At 42.1% G+C, this 12,122-nt stretch overlaps 1 long non-coding RNA gene across 1 annotated transcript in view; it reads left to right on the top strand.

Moving 5' to 3' along the window:
* The window catches only part of LOC110117072, a 31,779-nt gene extending 26,237 nt beyond the window's left edge, over positions 1-5,542 (top strand). Inside the window, exon 3 of the long non-coding RNA XR_002305763.2 lies at positions 5,445-5,542. This is a non-coding gene — a long non-coding RNA (uncharacterized LOC110117072). The remainder of the gene's footprint in view (positions 1-5,444) is intronic.
* Positions 5,543-12,122: the final 6,580 nt, after the last annotated feature.

Genomic DNA, 12,122 nt, shown 5'->3' with positions numbered 1-12,122 from the left:
AAGTTCCAGCTGAACTTGGTTTTCGACTCACCTCGTGCACGTTTGAATTTTTTTCAAAAGCCTCGGGGGTTGTTTATCTTGTAATTTGTTTGTTTTTTTTTTTTTGTTTCAAAGAGCTTGTCCCGAAGATTTCCTCCTCCTTTCTTCTTCTTTTATGGTAAATTAATCGATATTCGGTCGTAATGGTGTGCAAATAAGATGGTAAAGTGTTGTAGCATAAAACCTATATGAGCAAAGTCCCATTCTATTTTGTTTGCCGAAGCCGGTATAACTGCATAACGTGCACACGGTGTTCGTACACGTGTCACGCCATGTGACATCCGTAGAGATTAACGATTCGAATTCGACGACGGTGCCATGAACAAACACTCGAAAAACGCGCGTCCGTACACAACGTACTACTCAAACATTAAAATTTGACACCCATCACCGAGATATGTACCCACTTTGTCTCGTCGATCCTCAAAACCTGAAAAAAAGAAAAACAACGAACGACCAACTTTTCGTTTTACCTTCTCCAAAACTTTATCGCGAAATCTCATCGATCCCTTTCCCGCATACGGTATCAACGTTCCGACTCTTTCAAACCAGACAGATCGGTAAAAATGTACTTACTCTTCCTTCCCATGAAAATAAAGAGACACAAAAAAAAAAACCACCTTCCATATCGTCCTCGAAATTTGTGCTTCTTTCGCAAATTTCTTGAGTAGGTACGTGACGTTTTTTGCCGCAATCGCTCAATTTGTTTTCAATTAATATTTCTTGCTTTCTTGATTAATACGGTCATTCCGCGCGGACGGTCCGCGATGCATGCGATAAATAATGCGGACAGTGGACAAATAAATAAATTGATGTATATATGTGTATATGTAAACGTATATATTTATGTACATGTACACGGCAGTCAGGGGGAGGGGGGGCCGGAGGAGGGAGGGAAGGGGAGGGGGTTTACATATATACACGTCAGACAATATATCGGTTTACAATGATAAAAAGCAAACACAGTGGAAATAACGGGAGGAATTACTGAACCAAACAATATGTCCCCCGTCCCTTGAGAGGGCCGACAGCGTCAGCGGGTACAGGAGTAAAAGCTGGAGCATTCTGCAAAAGCAAAAGGAGAAGCGAGCGTAGTTTTTGTCACGTGTATATTATTCTTCGCAGTTTATGCGGTATACGTATGCGCCCGGCTTCGCGGTATAGGTATAATACAACGTCAGCGTAGTCCGGCTCTCCGCATTAATGCAAGCGAGTCTGCCGTCGAGCCGCGAATTTACGTTGAAAATTACGCGCGTGTGTATCAGCGCGTCGTACAACGGATATTATACGTAGAAAACGCGGTTTAACAACCACCGCTATTACCACCACCACCACCACCACCACCACCACCCACCACTACCCACCACCACCACTGAAACCCCCGCAGACAATTATTCCGCCGCGACCTATCGCCGCACACACCTAACGCTTTATTTCGAACGGGATCACTTGCGACGCGTCTGTAACGAGAGACACGTACGTATGTACGTATGTACGTATGTACGTATAACGTATAACGTAAACGCAAACGCGACGCAAATGTCTACGTGAGGATGGAAAATGTGTATCGCCAGTTTCTCGCGTAACGAACGGACCGGAAAATCCCCCCGGGGGTGGCTCTATGGATTCAAATATCTCATTACCAATGACAAACACCGCGATATACCGAACACTACAGCGTACACGCACGCGATAGGATATGAAATTTCTCTGTAAAGATTCTCCAAGTTTCGTTTTTCTTTCTTTGTTGTTTTTTTTTTCTATCTATGCCCGGACTCGCGCGCTCCGCACACGCGACGTGAAAAAGGAGGATCGAAAAATCGTACATCTGGTACGTTTCCGAACGGAGATTCGAAAGAAATTTTGGGGGTGATTTCGCGGTTCGGCCTTGAGTCCGAGACGCGAAACGCGCGTGATTTCGTACGAGTCGTGCGAAGCTGAGCGAATCCCTTCTTCGAAACAAAAACCAAAAAAAAAAAAAAAAAGGCGAAAGAAAAAAAGTGAAACGGAAAAAAGAAACGAAGGAAGAAGAGAGAAAAAAAAAAATTGGTACCCTTTCGCTTGCGGGTGCCTCTTGGCGGTGCTCGGCAAACTTGATGGTAGTAGTGCAAACGTGGATAGTGGTTTGTATGTACCGCGTCATTCGGTAGCTAGCTTCCTGCTCCGCGCTCCACCATCCTTTCTCTACAATTCAGACGACTGGTGTTGGCTTTTACTACTTGAGTTTCAGTTGACTAGAGTGGAGTTGTGCTCGAGTGCAGTTCGGGTCCTACCTACCCCCCCCCTGGTAGGGTGAAAATTTCAGTATATAGGTGTGCACACATCTCTCCTCGGTACACACGAACCGCTCGAATGAGAACTAGAAAAAAGTGCGGAGCGGAAAAAACGAACGGCGATGAGCCAACGCCGACTAACATTCGAGTCTCCGAGGCGCGGTTGCAAGCCACTTAAAATCCGCGTACGGTAACAATGATTATCGCGATGATGCGCCGGACTGCACTTACTCTTCATCCGAATTGCCACAAAAATGGACTGTCTCGCGACGGTTCGACGTACCATTTTTTTTTTCTTCTTTCTTTTTTTTTTGTTTGAAAAAGATTTTTTTTTTCAGGATTACTCGGGACGATCTTCTTTTTTTTCCTTCTTAACCCTCGCATGGTAAAGAAGATCGAAGAGTGGGGGGAATTGAAAATATTTGGGAGGGGGGGGGGAATCAGACAATTCACAATTAGCGAATAGAAACATATGTGAGGGGAGAGAAAGTTGGAGGAGGAAAAAAGGAGACAGAGAGAGAGAGAGAGAGAGAAAGGTTATTCGGGGCGGGTGCTGAAACGCTGAAGAAATAAGAGCCTTAAGAGACGGTTGAAGTTGAGGGAACCCGTAGCGCGAGTGGTTGAGAAGTAGTTGCTTTGGCTGCTGTGATGAAAAGCCTCGAAGGTAGCTCAGTGGATATTCAACTGAAGCAAAAGCGACTAGCGGAACTGGCTCTGCGAAATCCCATAGGAACATCCGCGCAGCGCCTCTTCGCGATTTCGGTACAGAGAGAGAAAGGGAATGAGAGAAAGTATACATTCTCATCCGTCACGTAACGGGTGTCCAAAAAACCTTCCCATCGATCCCCAAAAAAAAAAAAAATGACATCTCCACAAGTTTACCCCTAATTCTAACTTAAGTGCGTCGGCTCGTCGAAATTTTTTGTACGTCAAAAACCGTTCGGCCATTTTTTTTAATTTTTTTCTCTCGCTCGAAAAAGAGACGCGTTTTCAGCTCTGAGGATCGAGTTCTGTCTTCGTTGGATCGGAGGGAAGTGGGAGTCGAATTTTGGTTTGAATTTTCGGAGTTTTGTTTGGGACGATAATTTTCTCTTCACCCTGTATAAAGTACTTCAACGCGGGTTGTGTGTTGGTTGTGTGTCGGAACACTTGGAACTCCCAACCAGTTACGACGACAATAGGCATTGTCTTCGCACCGTCGCCATCCGCGCAAATTGGTAGAAATCTTGATTAAAGGTAGAATCTTGCTGGCGAAAAAATATCGCTAAACAAAACAAGCGAAACTTTAAGCGCTCCACTGTAGATTGGTGCCTTTATTATTTCCGTATCCAAAGACGCGGATACAACGACCGCGGGGACTGCGGTGTACCACCTGCAATCCAGATTGAGCTTTTTCGCTCTCGTCCATCTTTTTTATTCCCAGTTTCGGGTTGAAAAAAAAAACATCGGAATTCATCGCTCGATTCGATCGCGGTCGATTCCAAGTCTTCCGAGGATCGAAAAAATTTCGCTTTTGACCAGCCAATGCCCTCGACAAAAATAGGGGCTCAGAGCTTCTTCGCTGCAGCGGTTGACGGGATCACAGAAGTAAAAAAAAAAAGGGAGAAAAGATGCCGGCCCTTTGAGAAATGGATTAAATATTTGATACCGGACTCTCCTTTTTGCAGGATAATTCTAACAATCCTATACGGCGTTTCAAAATTCGTATTCTCCGCCGCACTCGCAAGTCCGATGAATACGTGGGAAGCTCCCCGGTAATTGAAGACAATAAAAAATGAAAGGGGGTGAGAAAACTTGTTGCGGACATTTTAACCCCATTCTCCCCACGATGATCGTGTGTGTTCGATTATTATTTTATTTTTTTTTTGCTTCCTTTTTTTCGGACGAACGAAATATACAACCTATTAGCGGTTGTCCGCATCACAATGAATGACGGTATGATTCCTCCCCCTTGAGTAAAATCGGTTTAACGGGGACATAAACAGAAATAATCCTGCGCAGGAACTATTTTGTGCCCGTGAAGGCCCGACCGTGCTGTATGTATATATATATATACATATATATAGGGATTTTGGGGAATTGATTTACTCCCGTTATGTACACTGCAGTTATACATATACATATGTATAAATAGATGTTGAAATGAATTGCTTTCTATATTATGTACAAGGATCAGGATCATAATTCCCCGTGTATGACAGATGTGACAACGTTAATCTATCCCACCGAAAATTTTTCCTATGCATTTACGATTGCAATATAGGGTGCATAGGGGTGATAAGTGATGATTTTTCACGGGAGGGGATGTTAACGAGGAATTTCGTGGAAAAACAAATTTCCACTTTTCTTTTTCTTGCCGGTTAGTCGACTTGGTTTTTCTCGTGTCATTCGTAGCTGGAAGCCGCGTATAATCCGACGTGTAATATTTGCAGCATCCCTTTTATTCTAATCCGACGTCGAGGTGGTTTCCGCAACGACGAAACGGGGGTGAAACTTTCAGTGTAAACCCGGAAGGCAACTCCCTACGACGCGAAGTACCCAGATATCCACCACTGCGGGGTGCAATACCTAGCCTACACTCGCTACAAACCCCCCTGCTGCCCGCCCCTTCCGCAAAACATAAGTCAATTTGCATAACGATAATTGAGGTGTACATGAAAGGCGGAAATGTATTACCGACCCCAGACTTCCATTCAGTCGTAGCTCTTTGGCAGTTCGGAGGTTACGATGTATGAAATATCCGGTTTGGAAGTCTGCTAAGATTCGTATCGATTTTCATTTTTGGAAGGAACACAAATTCTCTCTGCAATTTTTCTACCGGCTCTATTTAATTTTTGGGAATTTCACCTTTTTTGTTTTTGGAAATAAACATCATACATGCTTTCACTATTTTTTGTTTGGTGAGTGATTTAATCTCGAAAAAATAGGAGCTTTTTGAAATTTCAACTTTGTTGATTTCGAAGATGATCGAATCTTTTTCTCGTGAGTCGCTTACAGCTCGTTTGTAGTTTCTAGAACTGATTTAATCTGTCATAGCTCTCTCTATCTTTTTCTTTACCAAAAAACTTGATCACTTGATACTCCTGCGATATGGTTTTATCCTGATCATAACCTTCTTCTTCTCTGTCACAGAAGGACTTTGAGCAGTCTCATAGCAGCTCTGCATCTACAACGCAGAATTTGTCGGTGCATCCACATGAGTGTCTAATCCATGATATTTGTGAACCTAATGAAATAGATACATTATTTATCATGTAACCTAAGATCATGTACTTTCTAGAATAAAAAAAAAGAAATGTGACGGTAACCCTCGATCAAAACTTTGTTGACATATTCAATGTAAAGAAGTTTTTTCTGTGTTATTAAATCCATGATATACCTGAAAATATGTTAAAGATTTATTCTCTCCCTATTATTCATCCATCGACACAAAGCCCCCTCCAATTATTGAATCGATTAACATCGACAGGACTATCTACATTCTGGATGAGAAACAAGGTTCATGAATCATTTGACAGAAAAGTGAAACGAGATAAACATAATGGCATGCACATGATGAGGCACCAAGTTTCGGACCACCTCCTCGAGATTCCTGTTCTCCTGATACAAATCTCCACTTTTCGACAAACTTTCAATTTTCAGGGCCGGCAATCTGGAGCTCTGCATTATCACTCTCAATTCGAAGCATGATTGAACGATCAAAGACACAGGCATGCATGCAGTCAGTACTGCAATGCATCAGTTGCTCTCTCTTCCATTATAGAATCAAATGAACAGGGTAAAACGCATGCACCCTATCAGGCACGAGGTTTCGGAATACCTCCTCAGTTTTCCTGTTCTCCTGATACCTAGAAAATTTTTTGGCCTAAATTCTAAATTCCGAAATACCTCTTCGGTTTTTCTGTTCTCCTGATACCTGGAAATTTTTTGGTCTGGGTGCTATACTATGGAAACGCTGTTATAAAGCTAGAAATCATTCTTTTCCTCTTGTATCTACGATTTATTGAATAAATAAATACACGAGCGGGCATACAGTCAGTTGTACAAAGAATAGGTCGCTCTCTTTATCGTACTAGAGATGATCACGAAGTATTGAATGCATGCACATGAGGAGGCACCAAGTTTCGGACCACCTCCTCGGGATACCTGTTCTCCTGATACAAATCTCCACTTTTCGACAAACTTTCAATTTTCAGGGCCGGCAATCTAGAGCTCTGCATTATCACTCTTGATTCGAAGCATGATTGAACGATCAAAGACACAGGCATGCATGCAGTCAGTCCTGCAATGCATCAGTTGCTCTTTCTTTCATTATAGGAATAAATAAACAGGGTAAAACGCATGCACCCTGTCAGGCACCAGGTTTCGGAATACCTCCTCGGTTTTCCTGTTCTCCTGATACCTAGAAAATTTTTTGGCCTAAATTCTAAATTCCGAAATACCTCTTCGGTTTTTCTGTTCTCCTGATACCTGGAAATTTTTTGGTCTGGGTGCTATACTATGGAAACGCTGTTATAAAGCTAGAAATCATTCTTTTCCTCTTGTATCTACGATTTATTGGATAAATAAATACACGAGCGGGCATACAGTCAGTTGTACAAAGAATAAGTCGCTCTCTCTATCGTACTAGAGATGATCACGAAGGATTGAATGCATGCACATGATGAGGCACCAAGTTTCGGACCACCTCCTCGGGATTCCTGTTCTCCTGATACAAATCTCCACTTTTCGACAAACTTTCAATTTTCAGGGCCGGCAATCTAGAGCTCTGCATTATCACTCTTGATTCGAAGCATGATTGAACGATCAAAGACACAGGCATGCATGCAGTCAGTCCTGCAATGCATCAGTTGCTCTTTCTTTCATTATAGGAATAAATAAACAGGGTAAAACGCATGCACCCTGTCAGGCACCAGGTTTCGGAATACCTCCTCGGTTTTCCTGTTCTCCTGATACCTAGAAAATTTTTTGGCCTAAATTCTAAATTCCGAAATACCTCTTCGGTTTTTCTGTTCTCCTGATACCTGGGAATTTTTTGGTCTCAGTGCTATACTATGGAATCGCTGTTATAAAGCTAGAAATCATTCTTTTCCTCTTGTATCTACAATTTATTGAATAAATAAATACACGAGCGGGCATACAGTCAGTTGTACAAAGAATAAGTCGCTCTCTCTATCGTACTAGAGATGATCACGAAGGATTGAATGCATGCACATGATGAGGCACCAAGTTTCGGACCACCTCCTCGGGATTCCTGTTCTCCTGATACAAATCTCCACTTTTCGACAAACTTTCAATTTTCAGGGCCGGCAATCTAGAGCTCTGCATTATCACTCTTGATTCAAAGCATGATTGAACGATCGAAGACACAGGCATGCATGCAGTCAGTCCTGCAATGCATCAGTTGCTCTTTCTTTCATTATAGGAATAAATAAACAGGGTAAAACGCATGCACCCTATCAGGCACCAGGTTTCGGAATACCTCCTCGGTGTTCCTGTTCTCCTGATACCTAGAAAATTTTTTGGCCTAAATTCTAAATTCCGAAATACCTCTTCGGTTTTTCTGTTCTCCTGATACCTGGAAATTTTTTGGTCTGGGTGCTATACTATGGAAACGCTGTTATAAAGCTAGAAATCATTCTTTTCCTCTTGTATCTACGATTTATTGAATAAATAAATACACGAGCGGGCATACAGTCAGTTGTACAAAGAATAAGTCGCTCTCTTTATCGTACTAGAGATGATCACGAAGGATTGAATGCATGCACATGATGAGGCACCAAGTTTCGGACCACCTCCTCGGGATTCCTGTTCTCCTGATACAAATCTCCACTTTTCGACAAACTTTCAATTTTCAGGGCCGGCAATCTAGAGCTCTGCATTATCACTCTTGATTCGAAGCATGATTGAACGATCAAAGACACAGGCATGCATGCAGTCAGTCCTGCAATGCATCAGTTGCTCTTTCTTTCATTATAGGAATAAATAAACAGGGTAAAACGCATGCACCCTGTCAGGCACCAGGTTTCGGAATACCTCCTCGGTTTTCCTGTTCTCCTGATACCTAGAAAATTTTTTGGCCTAAATTCTAAATTCCGAAATACCTCTTCGGTTTTTCTGTTCTCCTGATACCTGGAAATTTTTTGGTCTGGGTGCTATACTATGGAAACGCTGTTATAAAGCTAGGAATCATTCTTTTCCTCTTGTATCTACGATTTATTGGATAAATAAATACACGAGCGGGCATACAGTCAGTTGTACAAAGAATAAGTCGCTCTCTCTATCGTACTAGAGATGATCACAAAGGATTGAATGCATGCACATGATGAGGCACCAAGTTTCGGACCACCTCCTCGGGATTCCTGTTCTCCTGATACAAATGTCCACTTTTCGACAAACTTTCAATTTTCAGGGCCGGCAATCTAGAGCTCTGCATTATCACTCTTGATTCAAAGCATGATTGAACGATCGAAGACACAGGCATGCATGCAGTCAGTCCTGCAATGCATCAGTTGCTCTTTCTTTCATTATAGGAATAAATAAACAGGGTAAAACGCATGCACCCTATCAGGCACCAGGTTTCGGAATACCTTCTCGGTGTTCCTGTTCTCCTGATACCTAGAAAATTTTTTGGCCTAAATTCTAAATTCCGAAATACCTCTTCGGTTTTTCTGTTCTCCTGATACCTGGAAATTTTTTGGTCTGGGTGCTATACTATGGAAACGCTGTTATAAAGCTAGAAATCATTCTTTTCCTCTTGTATCTACGATTTATTGGATAAATAAATACACGAGCGGGCATACAGTCAGTTGTACAAAGAATAAGTCGCTCTCTCTATCGTACTAGAGATGATCACGAAGGATTGAATGCATGCACATGATGAGGCACCAAGTTTCGGACCACCTCCTCGGGATTCCTGTTCTCCTGATACAAATCTCCACTTTTCGACAAACTTTCAATTTTCAGGGCCGGCAATCTAGAGCTCTGCATTATCACTCTTGATTCGAAGCATGATTGAACGATCAAAGACACAGGCATGCATGCAGTCAGTCCTGCAATGCATCAGTTGCTCTTTCTTTCATTATAGGAATAAATAAACAGGGTAAAACGCATGCACCCTGTCAGGCACCAGGTTTCGGAATACCTCCTCGGTTTTCCTGTTCTCCTGATACCTAGAAAATTTTTTGGCCTAAATTCTAAATTCCGAAATACCTCTTCGGTTTTTCTGTTCTCCTGATACCTGGGAATTTTTTGGTCTCAGTGCTATACTATGGAATCGCTGTTATAAAGCTAGAAATCATTCTTTTCCTCTTGTATCTACAATTTATTGAATAAATAAATACACGAGCGGGCATACAGTCAGTTGTACAAAGAATAAGTCGCTCTCTCTATCGTACTAGAGATGATCACGAAGGATTGAATGCATGCACATGATGAGGCACCAAGTTTCGGACCACCTCCTCGGGATTCCTGTTCTCCTGATACAAATCTCCACTTTTCGACAAACTTTCAATTTTCAGGGCCGGCAATCTAGAGCTCTGCATTATCACTCTTGATTCAAAGCATGATTGAACGATCGAAGACACAGGCATGCATGCAGTCAGTCCTGCAATGCATCAGTTGCTCTTTCTTTCATTATAGGAATAAATAAACAGGGTAAAACGCATGCACCCTGTCAGGCACCAGGTTTCGGAATACCTCCTCGGTGTTCCTGTTCTCCTGATACCTAGAAAATTTTTTGGCCTAAATTCTAAATTCCGAAATACCTCCTCGGTTTTTCTGTTCTCCTGATACCTGGAAATTTTTTGGTCTGGGTGCTATACTATGGAAACGCTGTTATAAAGCTAGAAATCATTCTTTTCCTCTTGTATCTACGATTTATTGAATAAATAAATACACGAGCGGGCATACAGTCAGTTGTACAAAGAATAAGTCGCTCTCTTTATCGTACTAGAGATGATCACGAAGGATTGAATGCATGCACATGATGAGGCACCAAGTTTCGGACCACCTCCTCGGGATTCCTGTTCTCCTGATACAAATCTCCACTTTTCGACAAACTTTCAATTTTCAGGGCCGGCAATCTAGAGCTCTGCATTATCACTCTTGATTCGAAGCATGATTGAACGATCAAAGACACAGGCATGCATGCAGTCAGTCCTGCAATGCATCAGTTGCTCTTTCTTTCATTATAGGAATAAATAAACAGGGTAAAACGCATGCACCCTGTCAGGCACCAGGTTTCGGAATACCTCCTCGGTTTTCCTGTTCTCCTGATACCTAGAAAATTTTTTGGCCTAAATTCTAAATTCCGGAATACCTCTTCGGTTTTTCTGTTCTCCTGATACCTGGAAATTTTTTGGTCTGGGTGCTATACTATGGAAACGCTGTTATAAAGCTAGGAATCATTCTTTTCCTCTTGTATCTACGATTTATTGGATAAATAAATACACGAGCGGGCATACAGTCAGTTGTACAAAGAATAAGTCGCTCTCTCTATCGTACTAGAGATGATCACAAAGGATTGAATGCATGCACATGATGAGGCACCAAGTTTCGGACCACCTCCTCGGGATTCCTGTTCTCCTGATACAAATGTCCACTTTTCGACAAACTTTCAATTTTCAGGGCCGGCAATCTAGAGCTCTGCATTATCACTCTTGATTCAAAGCATGATTGAACGATCGAAGACACAGGCATGCATGCAGTCAGTCCTGCAATGCATCAGTTGCTCTTTCTTTCATTATAGGAATAAATAAACAGGGTAAAACGCATGCACCCTATCAGGCACCAGGTTTCGGAATACCTCCTCGGTGTTCCTGTTCTCCTGATACCTAGAAAATTTTTTGGCCTAAATTCTAAATTCCGAAATACCTCTTCGGTTTTTCTGTTCTCCTGATACCTGGAAATTTTTTGGTCTGGGTGCTATACTATGGAAACGCTGTTATAAAGCTAGAAATCATTCTTTTCCTCTTGTATCTACGATTTATTGAATAAATAAATACACGAGCGGGCATACAGTCAGTTGTACAAAGAATAAGTCGCTCTCTTTATCGTACTAGAGATGATCACGAAGGATTGAATGCATGCACATGATGAGGCACCAAGTTTCGGACCACCTCCTCGGGATTCCTGTTCTCCTGATACAAATCTCCACTTTTCGACAAACTTTCAATTTTCAGGGCCGGCAATCTAGAGCTCTGCATTATCACTCTTGATTCGAAGCATGATTGAACAATCAAAGACACAGGCATGCATGCAGTCAGTCCTGCAATGCATCAGTTGCTCTTTCTTTCATTATAGGAATAAATAAACAGGGTAAAACGCATGCACCCTGTCAGGCACCAGGTTTCGGAATACCTCCTCGGTTTTCCTGTTCTCCTGATACCTAGAAAATTTTTTGGCCTAAATTCTAAATTCCGAAATACCTCTTCGGTTTTTCTGTTCTCCTGATACCTGGAAATTTTTTGGTCTGGGTGCTATACTATGGAAACGCTGTTATAGAGCTAGAAATCATTCTTTTCCTCTTGTATCTACGATTTATTGAATAAATAAATACACGAGCGGGCATACAGTCAGTTGTACAAAGAATAAGTCGCTCTCTTTATCGTACTAGAGATGATCACGAAGGATTGAATGCATGCACATGATGAGGCACCAAGTTTCGGACCACCTCCTCGGGATTCCTGTTCTCCTGATACAAATCTCCACTTTTCGACAAACTTTCAATTTTCAGGGCCGGCAATCTAGAGCTCTGCATTATCACTCTTGATTCGAAGCATGATTGAACGATCAAAGACACAGGCATGC

The sequence above is a fragment of the Athalia rosae genome, chromosome 5 (genome assembly GCF_917208135.1).
Source record: "Athalia rosae chromosome 5, iyAthRosa1.1, whole genome shotgun sequence".
In the NCBI taxonomy this organism is placed as follows: Eukaryota; Metazoa; Arthropoda; class Insecta; order Hymenoptera; family Athaliidae; genus Athalia; species Athalia rosae.
The sequence above is the reverse complement of the archived record's forward strand: the minus strand, read 5'-3'. Positions and strand labels throughout refer to the sequence as shown.